The sequence below is a fragment of the Chionomys nivalis genome, chromosome 16 (assembly GCF_950005125.1).
Source record: "Chionomys nivalis chromosome 16, mChiNiv1.1, whole genome shotgun sequence".
Lineage (NCBI taxonomy): Eukaryota > Metazoa > Chordata > Mammalia > Rodentia > Cricetidae > Chionomys > Chionomys nivalis.
The window spans coordinates 7,960,121-7,977,773 of record NC_080101.1 but is presented as its reverse complement, the minus strand read 5'-3'; the positions used below and the strand labels follow the sequence as shown (position 1 = coordinate 7,977,773).

The following is a 17,653-nucleotide window of genomic DNA, read 5'->3' as shown; positions in this document are numbered from 1 at the left end:
TGTTTTGTTCCACACTGGCAATGTTTATCTTTGGCACATTACAAAAGGAAGCGTCCCAACTTTCTAGTGAAATATACAAGGACACCACAGGGGACCTCCTCACTTGGAGCTATTTGTTGATCACACAGCTAAAGCATTATACTTTAATTAAATGTAGAGGTCATAGTTTTTAGCTTGTAAATTGCCTTGAAGTATATGCACATCTGACTAAAATATCTATTACAGTCTTACATTAAGAGATATAAATACAAACGGAAAGTTAACGCCAGAATTGTGATTTTTTAGTTTATGATACTGGCGTTATAAAACAGATTTTTATAATTTCCAGTTTTCAATGTCAGATTTTTTTTCTGTAGTATTAAATATATTTTCTACTGATTACCTGCAAACTATTTGATGAACACGTTCCTTTTAAAATTCAATTTATGGTGAAAGAAAGCCAGAAGCAATGCACTTAAATAAGCAACAGATTTGAAAATATTAAGAAAGAATAAAATATTTATAAAATTATTACTATTAGGAAATAAATGTTTAACCGATTAAGTTGCAGTACAAAGGACACAGCTTGGGCAAATCATTTGTCCAAATGATACGCTGTGGTTCCAGACTCAGCAGCAGTGGGTGAGATTAGCATGCTTGGCATTTTCTCTACGATTCTGGGTTCAAATCACTAGCTCATCTGTCACAGCTGGCTGTGGAACCTCCTTCCTTATTTAAAAGTAAGCTCAATCCTTAACCTAATAAAACCGTCAGTGTTTACAATCGTTGACCATTTATAAATGATACTTGCTCAGTGTTTTGCAATCAAAAGGTGCTTAGTAAATGTTTAAATATTTAATACGCAAGAGGAAAATCAGTAAAAAAGTTTCTTCAAGGTTAATATTCATCTTGTACCGGTAAGATAAATGGGCAGGAAGGCCGGGTAGTTAAAGCCAGAAGATCATATTTAGTGCCACATTGACCAAGGCATGATGAAAGCACTCCAGTTCTGACACGTTTAAAAATGGGCACACATTCTATTTCTTTGTTTCATAACCACTGCGCTATCCCTTCTTTCTTTTTTTGGCATGCTAACAAATTCAGCCCAAATCAATGCCATCTAGTTCAACTTTTTGATTTAGTGGCGGAGCCAGCTGTCCCATCACCGAGGACGTCGGCAAAAGCAAAGTGGCGAAGCAAGAATGGATCTATTTGAAAGGCAAGGCGTCCATCTAGGTATTTCGTGTGGGAAAATCATCTCAAGTTGAAGGATAATTACAGAAGAGGCACCCAAACACCTCCAGCCTCCGCCGTCCGCGCGACACTGGACACCCCTCGCGGTGGCTGGGGGTCACTACGGGCTCCGGGCCACGGCTTCCTGCCCCAGGGTGGCGCACCGCGGCTCCGGAAAGGTGCTGCGCAGAAACGTGGCACCGTCTGCACCCGCGCCCGGGCGCTTGCGGCAGCCGGCCCGAGAGGCTGTGGCAGCCGCGCACCGGGACCGCCACCCGCCCGATGCGCCGGCGCCCGGCAGGACGGGAAGGGGCGGCCGCCCGCGCCGCACCGCCCCCTTCTCTCGGCCTCTCCGCGGCCTCCGCCACCCCGGCCGAATTCTTGCATAAATTATGCCAGGCGCGCCTGACGTCAGGTGGCGGCGCGCGGGCGCGGGCGCGGCGCAGAGGGAGCCGGCCGCGGGCGCGCGCGGCCCCGGAGGCTCGTGCGCGCGGCGTGCAGGGCGCGCGCAGGCGCTGGCGTGCTGGGGCCGCGGCGGCGGCGGCGGCGGCGGCAGCGGTGGCGGCGGCGGCGCGGGGGTTGAGCCGTGGTAGTGCGGACGCGCTCGTGCTCGGGAACTATCGGATTAAACTTGAATCGAGTGGAATTACACAAAGGAGCGCTGCGGAAGAGGCGGCCCGGGGACCCGGAGACCCCGCAACTCGCCAGAGCCCCGTCCGCGCGCGGCCAACTCCGCGCCCGTGGATCAGCCCCCGGCCGCGGCCGCCGAGCCAACTCCGGAGTCGCTCTGCGTTTTGTTCCCCACGGCGCGCGGCGGCGGAGCAGCCCGAGCGAACGAGCGAGCCGGTGAGCGCTGACTTCCCCGGCGCCCCCGGGAGGGGCGGCGGCAGGAAACCGCGCCGGGCCGGGGCCGCGCGGAGTTGCGAGCGGGGAGTTGGGCGTGTGCGGGGCGCGGGGAGAGGCGCGCGGGGGCCGCGGTCGGCAGGAGCGCAGCGCCACCCGCCCGGTCACCCGCGGGGCCCGAACCCGCGGCCCGAGCGCTGCCCGGTGCCCCAACTTTTGCCTGCGTCCGCGGGGCCGGCGGCGGCGGGGGCGCGCGGGGCGGCCGAGGGTCACTTCCTCGCATGTAAATGGCTTTTTGTTGTGCTGCCGGCGTCGGGGGGGACGGGGACAGGAGGGAGCGTGTCTGCGCGCTGGGGAGCGCGAGCGCGTTTCCTCCCGCCGGCACCGAGCACGAGTTGCCGGCTGCGTTCGAGAGAAAAGGGAAGGAGGAAAAAGTTGGGCTCCAACTCCGGCGCGAGCGGCGGCGGGCGCGCGGGCGCGGGGCGCTGAGCGCGGGGCTCGGGGACGGCGGCGCCCCCCGCCTCGCCCCCGCCCCCCGCTCCGGCCCGACCACGCCGCGCTCGCCGGGAGCGGCGGCCGCACCGGCGCGAACAAAGTGCGTCCCTGCGGGCGCGGCGGCGCCAGCCCGCGAGGGGACAGCCACGGACGAGGTGGGTCGGCGGCAGGGAAAGTGCGCGGGGCGCCGCGTGGGGCGGGGGCGGGGGCGGCGCGAACACGCGGCGCGGGGGGCGTCCCAAGCCCAGCCGGCGGCGGCGGCGGTGGCCGCGGAGTTCCGAGCCCGCAGCCTGGGGCTCCCGGGGCACCCCGGTGGCTCCCAAGTGCGGGAGGACGAGAAGAAAGGGAGCCGGGCTGGGGCGAGCGCGGGCGGGCGACCGGGGGACCCCACCTTGCCGAGCTGGCCCGGCCGCGGGCGGCGGCATAATAGCGACTTTAATCCGCGATCCCAACTCGCGTCCTCGCTCCCCTCCCCCCCAAGCCTGTCGGGGTCCGGGCGGGGGCGGGGGTAGCCAGGTGGCCCCGGGGCGGCGGGGTTGCGCGGTGCCCCCGCGGAGAGCCGGCTCGGAGCGCGAGCGACCGAGTGGCTGGAGGCCGAGCGGTCAGCGGGAGAGGAAGGAGGGCGGCGGGGGACGCGTTGTTTGTTTGCTTCGCACCGGGGACGGGGCCCGGTGGGGGCGCGGGGCGCGGGCGGGGCGCGACGGGGCGCGGTGCGGGGTGGGCGAGGCGGCGCGGGGCGAGCGGCACGGGGAGGGGGCGACCGGCTGGCGGGGGCAGGGGACTGGTCAGGAGGCTCCGGGAAAGGAGCCGCCGGCCCCGAGCAGCCATCATTCCCGAGCCGCCTTTCTCCGGATGGCTCTGCCTCGAGGAGCCCCGCGCCGTGGGAGCGCACCCCAAACTCCGGCCCGGCAGCCCGCTTTGTGAGCGCCCCCGTGGAGCGGACGGCGCGGGGAGTGCTGCGGCCGGGCAGTACGGTTCTCCTAGGAGGTCACTTTTAGAGACTGTTCACGCCTCGGTTTTAAACTAGTTTTTTTTTCCTTCCCTCTTCTGAACAGACAATGGACAAAAGAAAAGTAGCAACCCACATGGAGAGTTTCCTTTGAATTGCTAGAATTAGATACACTATCCAGCTCTCCACTTGCTAAGTATACTTTTTAGTTTCCCGTTGTATATTATCCAGCAATCGATTTAAATAACTTACTTAAACTGTGTCTATCCTCTGAACTGGATCTCTGGAATATATTAAATAATTATTTTAAAATAATTTTATGAGAGCCCTGGTTTTTATTTTTTAATTTTAAAAGAAGCCGTCTTTGCAGTGGGTGACACCTTCCTAAGGGGTCCAGTGTTACTTTCTCCCAATTCTCTTTCAGTAAGAGGGTGAATACTCTTCATATGTGTGATAATCAACGGGAGAAAAATACATCTCTTTATTTCCTCACAGATCTGTTCTAACGATGACAAAAATTTTTAGTGGCGATGACCTAGCAGCTTGGTACCTGATTTATTCCGCTTATAATTACGTTTCCATTACAGTAATGTCCGAGAAATAACTTGAGCAGCGGTTTTATGAAGTTGCGTCCTCCCCAGCCCCCAGAGTACATCTGTCGCGCAGTGTTTTTGTCTCGCTGTTGCACAACAGAAAGCCCTCCAGTCTTCCCCCTAAAATGGCAGCTTTCATTTGACTGGGGCCCATTCATTGACAACGATAATAAAGAGGCGGAAAGCTAGAGGCTTGGGGCACAGCCGACTCCAAGGATTGCCTTTCGAGGTGATAAGTAGGAGACATTTTAAGTCTTCCAGTTTGCTTATGAAAAGTTTATTTTCCCTGAAAAACTGCAAGAAAAAAAAAGGAACAGAGTAAAAGGAAATATTGGAAATGGAAAAGGACTTGATCAACGAATTTTAGGAGCTATTTAAAATTGTTTTTTTTTTTTTTCTGTTTTGTCCACTGGGTGAATATGACATTCCCCTTCCCTCTTTCTGGTAGTCTGCTGATTAAGGGACATTATGAATTTTTGACAGACTTGTAACAGGTGAATTTCCTCAGTGTGACACTCATGATTTGAGATCTTTCCTGGGAGTGTGTGTATGGATTATTTATATTCTTTTGGCATACTGTTTCCCTCCCAAAGAAGACTGGACAGATTAGTAAATTTGAAGTTTATAAATTTTTATCCCATGTTTATGCTTTCAAAATTCAAAGACTTTCTAGATAAAAAAATAAGTTATTTAAAAACATGTAAATTCTAAGCTCTGGTTAAACTGGCTTAATCAGTGGAATTATTTTGACATCAGTTTTAAAATTGATTCATTTTCCCATGTCTTTGACACAGAGGACAGAATAGAGACATCATATGTAGATGATACTAATTTTCAACTTTTATTTTTCTCTTTCAAGGAAAAAAATAAACTAGTTACCTAGCACTGCAGGTTAGAAATACAGATGCCAGTGTTAATGCAGAGACTCAGTGTTAAAATACTGAGTGGATTCATCTAGGCTGGGTCTAGTTTTTTATTTGTTTGACTTACGGAATATTTCCAATACTTCCTCCGACGGGAGTGTTCTCTGTTAGCCTTGGTTTTACTGAGAGTTGGGCACCTTAGGTTCCTGTATGACTTTAAACATCAAGGACGTATTACAACCCCTTCTGCACGCTGATGCAAAGTCAGGCCTGCCTCTCAGCAGCAAACAGGGCTACACCGGCCTGTGCATTTGCTGGACGCTCCATAGTGCAGCGTGGGAGCCAGGTTTGGGACAGTTCTTTCAAACCTGGAATTGTATTTTATATGCTGCCGTGCATGATCAAGTTTGCTTGCCATTTAGTTACCTCCCGTTTAAGTTCATTTTCATCCTGGCTGCGCAAGCCTTCCACCGTGGAACTCTGTGTAAGAGGCAGGACTTTCTCTCTGGGAGTTTGTTCTCTAGTAGCATAGACGCTTCTTTTTGCCTGTCTTCACTCCGGGGTGAACCGTGGCGGTGGTAGTTCTCTTTCTTCTTTGTCCAGATAGGACCTTTGGTTTCATGGCAGGTGCCGTGGTCATCTAATAAACAACACCTGTAAGTCAGGCATCACAACAGTGAGCATGCTCAGGACTGAGCAGCGTGTGCACCTAGAAAGCAGGGCTCTTGAAAGTTGTTCTGAAGAAAGTGATGACTCCCCAAATTGGGGTGATTTCTACACAGAAGACACACACTCCCACAGGCACAGCTAGGTGTGCTTGATAGCCTTGGGAAGGACCTTTGAGAGGTCGGCCTTGGCTGAAGGAACACGTTGGTCCTCTTTGGCTCTGAATTTGTACGCAGACACATTAGTGTGTCATTCAGAAGAGTTCTTTTATGCCATTTAAAAATTAGAACTTAGCATTCTTGTTTCTTCACTGGTTTCTCTAGCCGTTAGTTTGTGAAATAAAATAGTCGTCTCGTAAAACATTTATTTACTTATTTATTTAGGTGTTTCTTCTGCTTGTGTGTCTGTATGAGGGTGTTGGATGCCCTGGAACTGGAGTTAGAGACAGTTGTGAGCTGCCATATGGGTGCTGGGAATTGAACCCAGGTCCTCTGGAAGAACAGCCAGTGCTCTTAACTGCTGAGCCATCTCTCCAGCCCCAGTCCTCTTAAGAAAACTGTTTATTTAGTCTGCTAAAAATCTTTGGCAATTGAAGATGATGACTGGTAGTATTTAAAATTCAAAAAATGGGAGTAAACATAGTTTTCTATAAAGCGCAAAGGTGTAATGGCTTACTTCAACTTGGGTATCACTCATGTTGCAGATATGGATGAAGATCAGAGTAGAATGGTGGGCATCAAGAGCAGGAATGGTAATTAAAACACTGTCTGTGTCTTTTATCAATATATTAACATTTTATGTGAAATCAGCTGTGCTATAATAGAAAGCACCCATCATAAAGAATCTGTCATATAGAGTTAAATTTTACAGTCACTCGTGCCTTCAGATATTTAGAATGTGAGGACCTTAGAGACTCTGCTGAACTTTTTGACTTCATAAATTAAAAAAGTAGAGCCAAGAGATTAATTAAATGGGCTGCCACTAACTGGCCACTGAGTTACTGGTCAGTTAGTGCTTCCCCAGGCACTCCTGTCTCTCCTGTGCCTACTACTGTGCACTGTGCGGGAGAGGTGTGGGCTCATCTCCTGGACAACCGAGATAGCTCTAGGAGGGTTGGGTTCTTCACGGAGTGACTTGGGAGTGCCTTCTGTCTTCAGAGTTCTGAAGCCCATGAGAACCAGGCTCCTAAACGACCACTGTTTGTTCCACTGTGTTAAAATCCTCCCACCCCCGTGATTATCTGAAAAAAGCAGAGATGATTATCCCAACATTTGATGACTGTTTTCAGTGTAGGATCATGGGTTCATCGTCCCGACTAGATGACTACATTTTACTTGTCAGGCCTTGCAAACATGAGAAGTTTTTTTTTTCTTCTTTTAGGTGGAAGTGTTTGTTTTGTTTTTGCTTTGAAATGGAGAAATATGCTTTGGTGGGTAAAGGTTGACTGGCTCTCTGGTGTGTTAGTGGCTGTTGATGCTGAATTGGGTAGATACTTTCTCAGTGGTCATTTGAGCCTCATGTTGCCCGTGTAGGCTATAGGCTTGGCTTTCCGGACTCTTGATAGGTTTTTTTCTGTTCTGTTTTCGATTCAGCTGTTTTTTGGGGTAAGGTATAGTAGTGCAGTCTGGGAACACAGTGGTGACACGAGACACTTGGTAGAGCTTCAGAGAGCCAAGCTGCTGTGAGGCCAGGTGCTGCAGACACTGGGAGTTCCTCCACTGTGTGGACTCAACCACTGAGAAATGGCTTTAGTGTTGTCATCTGTATTTTGGTGCCAAGGAACACTTGAGAACCGAACAGGCAGCAGTGCCCTCTGACCTGGGGGAGGTGGCAGCTTTAAGCCATCATGGAGCTTTGAGATGAGACCCTCGAGGCAGGTGGCATCCAGCTTAGGCAGCATTGACACGTTGTGGAATTTGGGGTTTTGGAATACAGCAGTAGTACTGAGGGTTCAGGCTGATTGACACTGGCAGGATTGTCTTTGGGATGAAGTGAGAGGGTGAGTGGGTGGAAGAATGTAGGCAGTGTCCGGTCTGCTTTTGTCGGGATTGGTACCGAGGTAGCCTCGACTGGCATCCGTGGGGAGGGAGAGTGGTGAACATGATGTGAGAAATTTGTAGGCATTTCAGTGAATCCGGCTTGAAGATAGATGGACGTGTCCTGGAAGAGAGGTCTCTGGGGATGTCAATTTCTAGCACATCACCCTCTTGGCTGACTGGTGGTGCTGCTCGTGGAGGCAGCAGGCACCTGACGAGGGTGGCATGTGAGGAAGAAGTCCATGAGTTCTTTGAGCATGTGACCGAGATTACTGATCCTGACTGTGAATTGGGTAACTGTTGTAACCATCTTTTCATTGTTAGTGGTATTCCAGACTCTTCAGGCAGAATCTACTACCTGTTAGTGTGTGGTAAGCCCACTGGGGAAAGGCTCAGGGTAACAGGAAGAAGGTGGTAAGCATTGAAGCTGGCCTGGGTTGTGGCCTTTCTCTTTTACTAGCCTAACGTGGACACTCTGTAGGAGCTGGGTCATCAGAGGCTGAGCACGAATCTTGTGGTAACCAGACTTGGCCACGTTCGCCCTTCTGTGTCTTCTCCTCTGGAACCTCCTTTCAGTAGCTTGTTACGTATTCAGGCAAGGTCCCAGGCCTCCAGAAGATAGCTTGTGGGTGCCATGTGCTTCCAGCGCTGTGCTTCTCACTTGGAGGGAGTTAATCATATCGAGGCAGTTGCGGTCCTACGTGGGTGTTGTAGAAATGAATATATTATTTAAATAATCGGGGAAAAATAATAGCCTTGGCCTGAATGCTTACCTGGTGTTTAGTGGAGTATGTATAAACCAGTTTAATATGTAAATTATGTTCAAAGGCAGTTCAGTTGTAGAAAGTGGATTATATACAGCATGGTTGCTAGTAACAGAGGAGAGATGTCTATTGGCAAATGCAGAAAAGCTTCTGAATGGTGGATTTTAGCAGTATATGAGCTAACAAGTTGTGAAAATCCTGAATATTAACATCGAAACAAACTTTCTGTTGCTAATTGTTTTTGTTTGGTTATAGATTTATTTTACTTATTTTTTGTTTGCAAGTGGAGATGTCTTCCCTGGAACTTAGTATCTTTGTTTTAGGGTCTCTTAGTCTAAAACCTGGGTGCTCTAGTTACCATTTCAGAGTCCCCGTGCCAGCTCTTTGGTGGCAGTGTATTTCTGGTACTACTTCTTCAGCTTCCTAGTTTCGGGTTTTGAAAGGTCCTTTAAGATACCTTCTTTTGTTTGGTTCAGGCAGCATGTGTTTTCGAGGTCATTTCTCTCTGAGCTGTAAGGTAATGGGAAGGTGCCGGCTGCCTCCTGCAGTGTGGGCTTCAGGGGCTGATGAACCGAGTGAGCTTGGGGCTGTCTCTTCTCTCGGCTCCAGCAGTGACTTGGGAGCAGCGGTCATATGGTGGGTTTGAGTTTTACACCATGTATTTCTTTTATCAACACAGGCTCAGGCAGAATCACTGCTACCGAGACAGACCACAGGTGACGTGCACGTCCACCCCAGCCTTTGTGTGGACAACAGGCGAGAATCAGATGTGTGGTGTGTAGTTTCTTCTTGAGAACATCACCTTAAAGCAGTTGGTTAGGTTGGCAGTGTGTCTGATGAAGGCTCTAGATACCTTCCTAATTGTTGTTTTATTTTCTTAGTTCTGTAGCAGGTTGGGGGACTGCTTAACCTTCGAAGGAGTGCAGTAATGTCTCCTGTTTAATTTTCTGAGAGACTGGACATTGTAAAAATTTGTTTTGTTGATATTTGAAGCAATTACAGGTGCACATATTATTTAAACCATTAAGTATATTTAACATGAGCAGGTAAACAATGAGATGACCCTTCAAGAATAATAATCATACATTAGCTTCCAAGGCAGTGCCTGCTAGTGTTCTAGAGTAATACAGTCAGTTTCAGCATAACTCTACAACGAGAAATGCCTTAATATCAGGTGTATTTTATAGTGTGTGGGCCTGACAATTACTTTATGTATGGGTGGGGCCCGTGAACTGTTAACCATTAATCTTTAGAGGAAACTTAAAAGCCTCCATTTTGGTAGCTTATATATTCTTATGTACTTAACCTTGTTTGTGTTTGGATTTTTTGCTTTAATTAGTTTTAGATATGTTTATCATGTCAGAAAAATATCCACTTGAAAGTTTTTAAAGTCTTGATTAAATTGTTGTTGGGCATTGAAGAAAAGCAAAGAACAAGATAGCTCAAAAGATGACTAACAATAATCATAATTGTGTGTGTATGTGTGTGTGAGCATGTGTGTTGTGCACACACATTACTGTGCCAGCAGCATGCGTGTGGAGATCAGAGAACAACTGTGGGAGTCAGGCGTTGAGTCCAGGACTTTACATAGTAAACACAGGCTGTGCTACCGAGTTTACACCGTATAACCTGTGCTGAGTGTTTTAATGGGTCTCTCAATTACTCATCAAGAGCAACTCCAGGTATTAGGTGGAATGATCTGCATTTTTCAGCTGAGGAGACTGAGGCTTTCCCACTGCAGTCTGTGGCAGAGGAGCGTGAGTTCTGATTGGCTCGGTTCTAGCATCTGCTTGCATAGCATCTGGGCTACTGTTATACCCAGACCACCTTCACTTGCATGAGATAAGAAGAGGGGCTTTACTTATTTATTTATTTATTTGGTTTTTCGAGACAGGGTTTCTCTGTGGCTTTGGAGCCTGTCCTGGATCTAGCTCTGTAGACCAGGCTGGTCTCGAACTCACAGAGATCCGCCTGCCTCTGCCTCCCGAGTGCTGGGATTAAAGGCGTGTGCCACCACCGCCCGGCAGAAGTATGAGTGATACCCTGCAACCACATAGCTTATCCTTTGGCGGAGCCTTGCCAGCCCGCGCTGTGGCTCTCCACACTGCCCATTTGCACTTGCTATGTCTGTGAATGTTCAGAGTGCCCCTTTGACCTTCAAGACACTTCCTCTTCTGCGGAGATGAAAACATTTGTGGAGACCATACATTCATACTCTGTGCTGGCTGGAAACTTGAATTCCTACGGCAGAAAGGCCAGATAGGAATCCTACAAATGGGGATTCTGATCCAACCACCCACCCAAGGATATGGTGAGGCCAAGTGGGCACGCACTGTGCCAGAAGCGCGGGGTAAAGCAATATGGCCTAGTGGGTGAGCAGTTGCTGTTTTCATCAGCCGACCTTTTGTCTCTGAACCCATCAAGTTTAAAAAAAAATGTTAGACTTATTTAATTAGTGTGTGTGTGCACGTGCGTGCACGCGTGTGTGCGTGCCCATGCCACAGTGTGCTTATGGAGGTCTGAGACAACTTGTGGAGGTTGGTTCTCTCTTTCCACCATGTGAACCCTGGGATCCAAACAGGGCATCAGATCCAGCAGCTAATGCCTGTACTTTTCGAGCAATCTTTCCAGTTCTTGATTTTGTTTTTAATTAAAAAGGTTCCTCAGACTACAGTCTTAACTGATAAGTAGTTGAGCTAGTGGCCCGCAGTGGTGAAGGGCCACACCGTTTTCACTTTCGCCAGACTGCTCATTTCAAAGTTCACACTTGCATGCACCTCCCTCCAGTAGGATGACCACACGGCAGTTACCCAGGTGATGCTGATGCTATTGGTTGCACAGAAGGGGCCGCCAAGTCTCTGGTCCTGAAAGTGTCAGTGTCGAGGGAGTAGTTGGTCTCCCCAGCTTCACAGTGCTCTCTGCATTGGGTTATGGGTGTCTTTCTAGAAAATAACCATTTGTCCTTTCTCCCAGAACTGCTGTTCTTCAAATAGTGGGTGACAGTATCTTTTCTGGACAGTGGCCTGGGCAGGTTCAGTGAGTTTTGAAGTATAAATATCTGATTCTGTCAGACCCAAGTCTCCGGGAGCTCAAGGTTCCCCAGACTCAGAACAAATTACTTCTCATTTCCAGACTTGTGATTGTTGGGTAAGGAAGGGGTTAAACATAGAATAAGTTCGGGGCTGGAGTTTGAGATGTGAACGGCAGCTAGAACACGAGGAAGCCCCATTTTCAGGAAAGAGAAGACTTAGTGAAGCTCTCTGAGAATTATCCTGCTTCCTAGTCTGGGACAGAAAGATGAAAGTTCTCAAAAGAAGACTAATGGTCTAAGCGACTGATCCAAATAGCTGGCATTTACAGAGCATGGACTTGGTGCGTTAGCATTTTACCGAGCTGTCTATACAAACAGTTCTCACTGGATCCTGAGGTAGGCTTAGGGAGAATGCTGAGGTAGGAATAGTAATTGTCATTTTATAGGGGGATAGAATGTAGCTTTGGAGATTTTTAAATATAATTTTCCAAGTTTGCAGTATGGAATGGGTATAGCTGAGTGAAGCCAGGACAGGTACACTTGTCAGCCTGTGGTGCTGTTAGCGCCTCTGTAGAAAGAGCTTTGGGTGTTCCTATTAGAACAGCCCAAACCTTAGGCGGATATGAAGAACAGACTGAGATCTGTACATCTGAGCTTTTTAGAATCATTTCCTGGAGAGAAACTGAGGGGTTGCAGGTTGCCTATTAATGGATTTTAGTCTGTGAGGCCCCCTCTCCTCAACCTGAAAGACACAGGCTCATCACAAAGTGACTTTGTGCTAGTCCTTCCCTCACCATTTACAAGGCACAGCCAGCGTTGAATTATTTATCTCATTGCAGAACTGGTTTTCTTGAAGTTTCTCCCCAGTGTTTATCCAAGGTACTATTCGCTGGGCATCTTTTTCTCACTGCCCATGGCGGAGTTGCGCAGGATGCTACAAGGCTTGCTGTTGTGATACTCTATCATTCTAGTCCTTGGTATGAACACTGTCTTGTGAGTGTGAGCATCTGAAATACTTGTAGGCTGCTTCTGCTAACACACAAGACAACAGACCATCTCCACAACTGTACACAGACTCAAAACCTGCCACATAACAACACTTGGTCTTTGAAGGATTGCATGCATAGTACATCACATTACCCAGTGAATATCCTAGCATCTTTGTGTAAGTATACCCTAGGCTGCTCACAGCATACCTTTATAGAAGGAAACAGCTCTCAGAATTTATCTCTGTCCTTTAGTGACACCTAGAACCTGCATAGGTGTACATAAAGTTGTCACATGTCATCTAGACCAGCATGCCATTGGGTGTGTTCCTTGCCCATAGACTTTTTTTTTTTTTTTTTTTTTTTGGTTTTTCGAGACAGGGTTTCTCTGTGGCTTTGGAGCCTGTCCTGGAAATAGCTCTTGTAGACCAGACCAGGCTGGTCTCGAACTCACAGAGATTCACCTGCCTCTGCCTCCCAAGTGCTGGGATTAAAGGCGTGCGCCACCACCGCCCGGCAGCCCATAGACTTTTTTTTTTTTTTTTTTTTTTTTGGTTTTTCGAGACAGGGTTTCTCTGTGGTTTTGGAGCCTGTCCTGGAACTAGCTCTTGTAGACCAGGCTGGTCTTGAACTCACAGAGATCCGCCTGCCTCTGCCTCCCGCGTGCTGGGATTAAAGGCGTGCGCTACCACCGCCCGGCCTAGCCCATAGACTTTTAAAAGGAGTGACAACTCTAGAGTGGTGGAACTACTTTTCCAAATAGAAATGCTGTATTCCAGGCCTAGTGGGAAGACTCAGAGTGTAAAGCCACTCGCTGCCCAACCTAACCACCTGAGTTCAGTTCCTGTGAACCACATGGTGTAAAAAAGAAAGAAAGAAACAAACAAAAAACCTAGACAACTTTCCTGTGATCCCCACATGAGTGCCATGGTGTACACACACACACGTAAAAAGTTAAAAAACTCACATGGTCTGTTTCTGGCTTTTGTACATTTATAGTACTGACCTTGAGGATTCAGTACACTGTTATGAGCTTGAATACATTGGGTTTCTAGTTAAAACGTAATATGTTTTTGGTACCCTTAAGATTTTAATCTTTGTTTCAGGAGTGTTGATCTTCAGAGTTCCATGTATCTGAATTACTACTTATCCTTACCGCTTTTCCACTTATTTAAAAAAAAAACAACAACAAACAGGAGCTGGGTGTGATAGCGCATGCCTTTAATCCCAGTACTCAGGAGGCAGAGGCAGGTGGACCTCTGTGAGTTCTAGGCCAGCCTGGTCTACTATTCAAGTTCTAGGATAGCTAAGACTGTTACACAGAGAAACTCTGTTTTGAAAAACCAACCAACCAACCAAACAAACAACAAACAAACAAAAAGCAAAAACCAAAACAAAACCACAAAACAAAAAATCAAAATCAACAACAACAAGGAAAAAACCAAGCAGGCCTAAATAGGGGCTAGAGAGAGACGGCTCAGCAGTTGAGAGCACACTGGCTGCTCTCGCAGAGAACCACGGTTCAGTTCCCAGCACCCACATGGCAGCTGTCAGTTGTCCTTAACTCCAGTTCCAGGGGACCCACTGTCCTCTTCTGACTTTGTAGGTACCAAGCATGGAAGTGGTTTATACACATGTAGGGGAAGCATGCATGTACAGAAATTAAAAGCAAATGTGTAGAAAAGTAAAAACAGGCTTCTGCATGAAGCACTTACTGAGTTTGTGCGGTGCGCTGAGATCGGCTGGGATGCTGTGAGTGCCCAGCAGAAAAGGAAAACTTTGTATTGTCAGTGCATTCGTAAGGGCAAAACTGAACGCAACAGGTAATTTCTGAACTTTCTTGAGCACACATTAGGGGCTCAGTTGTGCTTGCAGTCTTAGCGGCAGGCTCTGCTGCTTCATTCAGCTGCAAAGTCTTTGCCCTAGCTTTTGCATGACCACGGTCTTTGATGGCGAAGGAGGGATGCTCACTTCGTGGAGGAGTCACAGAAATTCAGGCTTGTTTACACCTTGGAGAATGGCTGACGATTGTCTTTCTGCAGTTCTCAGTAGCTTAGAACTCAGAGATGAGCTCCTGTCATTAGGCTCCTATTAATAGATCAAAACACAGTACTTAAACCAGTCTGACCTGTATCAGGTAGACCAGGAGAGTACTGTCCATTCCAGCCCACTGTTGTATCTGGTCGTGGATTTGTTTCACTTTCTAGTCAGAAGATGCTGTTTCAAGCACTGAAAGCAGGAGTTCAAATCTTGTAAAAGTTGCTGGTGTATTTCTCACAAAAAGTGTAGACTCCCTCTCAGCAAGTCGGCTTTGTTGAATTAAAATCTCCACGTGTTTCTTAGAGCCTATCTGACTACTGGATTGTTTCTGACATGGTCCTGTGGTACCTATCTTCCTGACTGCTGCTACCCAGGGCCGTGGTGAGGAGTCCCTTGGGGCCTTGAGTCTTCTCCCATGCTGCTTCTGCCCACAGGTCTTTCTTCTCTACTCTTTCCTGTATGCTGGGGTTTGCTGGGGTTTGCTGACAGCCTTTTTCTGGTCTACCTTTATTTGGTCTGGTTCAGGTTCATAGTGTCAGCTCTTGTTGCCATTTGTAACCCCCAAAACAAGACTAGAAAACTGTTTTTTTTTTTTTCCAGCGTGTGTACTTTGGAAACGGAAAGGGTTCAGAAAATGGACTATATAGATTGTTACAATGTATTTGGGCTGTTAGGAGGGATGTTACTTTCTTATATCAATGTGGATAATTTGTAGCTATTCTTTGGCAAGCTAGTTAGGATACAAGAAGGGAAAGTGAGTAGCCTGAGAAAGTGCTGTTAAAACAATGGCCCTCCAGGATAAGTAACTTTGTATTTATTGATACATTTTACTCTCTTTTCTGCCATGGCCCGATTAGGAACTTGTTTCAGGAGTAATTCTGATGTGTGGTAGTATATGCCGAGAGAAATTGACAAGCGACAGCATCTGTTGGGAACAGTTTATTCATTGTAAGCCAGAATGATTTCTTTCTTTTTCCTTTTCCTTTTTATTTCTTTTTTTGCTTTTTGAGACAGGGTTTCTCTGTGTAACAGCCCTAGCTGCCCTGGAACTAGCTTTGTAGATCAGGCTGTCCTCGAACTCACGGAGATCTGCCTACCTTTGCCTCCAGAGTGCTGGGTTAAAGGCAGGCACCGTCACCGCGTGGCTCATGGTTTCTATGTATTTAAAGAAGAGCTGCTTTGAGGTAGTCTAGGGAGTGAGAAGTACAGGGCTTGGTAGCATGGTGCTGCCAGGGCAAGCTGTTCGTGTTCAGAGAGAAGCATCTTCCTTAACAGCTTAGGTTTCCTGACCACCCATCTCTTGATTCTTGTTCTGAACTTCGATGAGCAGACCATTGGGGACCCGAGCCTTCCCGCCTGCAGCTTCTGTTGGCATTTCTTTTCTTCCTGTACTGAGTGTTTTGGCTTTGGCCTTCTGTAGGTCTACTTCAGGGTCAGAGCTTCAGCTTTTGTTTTCACATGTGACCCCAAAACTGTTGTTTTCAGTACCACCCTAAAGGCTTCAATTTTAGCTTTCCAGTCTGTGTATAACTGGGGCACGGCCCCTCTTCCTTCTTGTAGAACTCTAACAAAAGTTCACTCTTGGCTCTTGCTCTGCATCTTTTCTACACCTACCCTGGCTGCCGGGCACAGGCAACTGCATAGCTGGGACATGCCACACCTGCAGCACTCTGTGTTCTGTGTGCTGGGTCCATGTCTATGCCCATGCCTGTGTAAGTGTGTGTGTCTGTCCTGGCACCGTGGCCTTTGAGCAGAGTTACAGACTGCTTAGATGTTATCATCACCATTCTTTGCCCAGGGAGGTGACCTATTTGGGGGAACCTCCCTTGCTCCTTGCTTGCTCCTGTGGAGGACATCTCCCTTACTCCCACCTGTGTCCTCCAGACCTGCTGTCTTGGCTGTGCAGTTCTGGAGAAGGAGAAAGGCCCTGTGTGCTCCTGTAACCACAGAGAGGGCTGACTTCAGCTCTGCTCTTCCAGGAAAGCCTTATTGGGCATCTTCTGTGGAAAAGACTTCAAGTGCAGTTGAACCAGGTAGTTCATGTGGAGGTTCCTTATTGTAGCACTGGGAGGTGGCCCCTGTGTGGCCCTCCCCTCTGGTTCAGAGTGTGGGTAGGGAAGAGGAGGTTAGTTATCATGGCCCCATTACCACATTCCTGGCATCTGATTAGAACATTGCTGACACTTGGTTCTCACAGGATGCTGTGGGTCAATCTGGTGACCTGTGGATCGTCACCTCACTGCCATGCTATAACATGGTATGGACAGGAAACCCGAAAACCATCCATGGAAGACCTGCGGAGGAGCCAAGTGCTGACGTGAATTGGCTCTAGGAACGGGACTGTATAGAGACATGTTAGGGCTATGGTCCCTTTGGCTAAGGCCCACAGTGAGATAGGGAACTTGCCTTGCCAACAGGATTTCAGGAATGAGCTTCAGAAAGACAGGCTTCTCCAGTTTGCACAGATGTGAATCTCTGCACAGAGGTCCATGGCCCTGTCAGTTCTAAGGGGGTGAATGAATCCAGAGACGCGGCCATGAAGAGCAGGGGGAATTTCTGTGTTTTCAGATTTATGTCTCCACAGAGCAGGCAGCAGCTTCAGCGTGGACTTCCAGCGTGATCTCTTTGGCACTTGGAAGCATGGGTTTGCCTGGTGGAAGCTGATTTTATGAGCTTCCAGAGTTATGTGCGGAGTTGTAGGCTGGTCTTGCTGCCCTTTTGGTCTGACTTCACAGCTGTTGAAGGCTCGCTGGTGTCAGGTTATGGCTGTGCTAATCTCTGGAGATACTGGAAATTTTCCCCTTGCTTGGAAGCACAGGTTACCATGTGACCACATGGGTGACGAGGGCAGCGCGTCTGAAGAAGTGCTAGGAGAGTTTAATGAGGGGTGGTCAGTGTCCTAGCAGTGAAGACTGAGTCAGGAGGGTGTCTGGGTCTCTCCTGATAGAATAGAGAGGTCGCAGTAGTGTGAACTTTGGCCATCAGCCAAAACTCTGGTAGGAGCCAGCTAGCCCATCCAGAACAGCCCACAGAGGCCAGGGCAGGGCTTAGTGACCCGGTGCCCTCTCATGAGTGTGGCTTGCCTGGAGCTGTGGCCCTTTGGTGAGGAACAGAGCACAGTCCCACACTGCTGCCCACACTTCCTCCTACCAGGCTTCAGTTCCAGGAGCCTCCT

The 17,653-nt window shown here is 48.5% G+C and overlaps 1 protein-coding gene across 4 annotated transcripts in view; it reads left to right on the top strand.

The window, feature by feature from the left end:
- Nucleotides 1–1,781: 1,781 nt before the first annotated feature.
- Chd7 (chromodomain helicase DNA binding protein 7) overlaps nucleotides 1,782–17,653 on the top strand; it is a 179,431-nt gene continuing 163,559 nt past the window's right edge. For 3 of the 4 annotated variants that reach the window (XM_057790256.1, XM_057790257.1, XM_057790253.1), the window contains exon 1: nucleotides 1,782–2,058. The gene's annotated coding sequence lies outside the window, so the exon portion shown is untranslated. Of the gene's footprint in view, nucleotides 2,059–2,571; nucleotides 2,706–17,653 lie in introns of those variants that run through there. The other variant, XM_057790254.1, reaches the window with a different exon arrangement.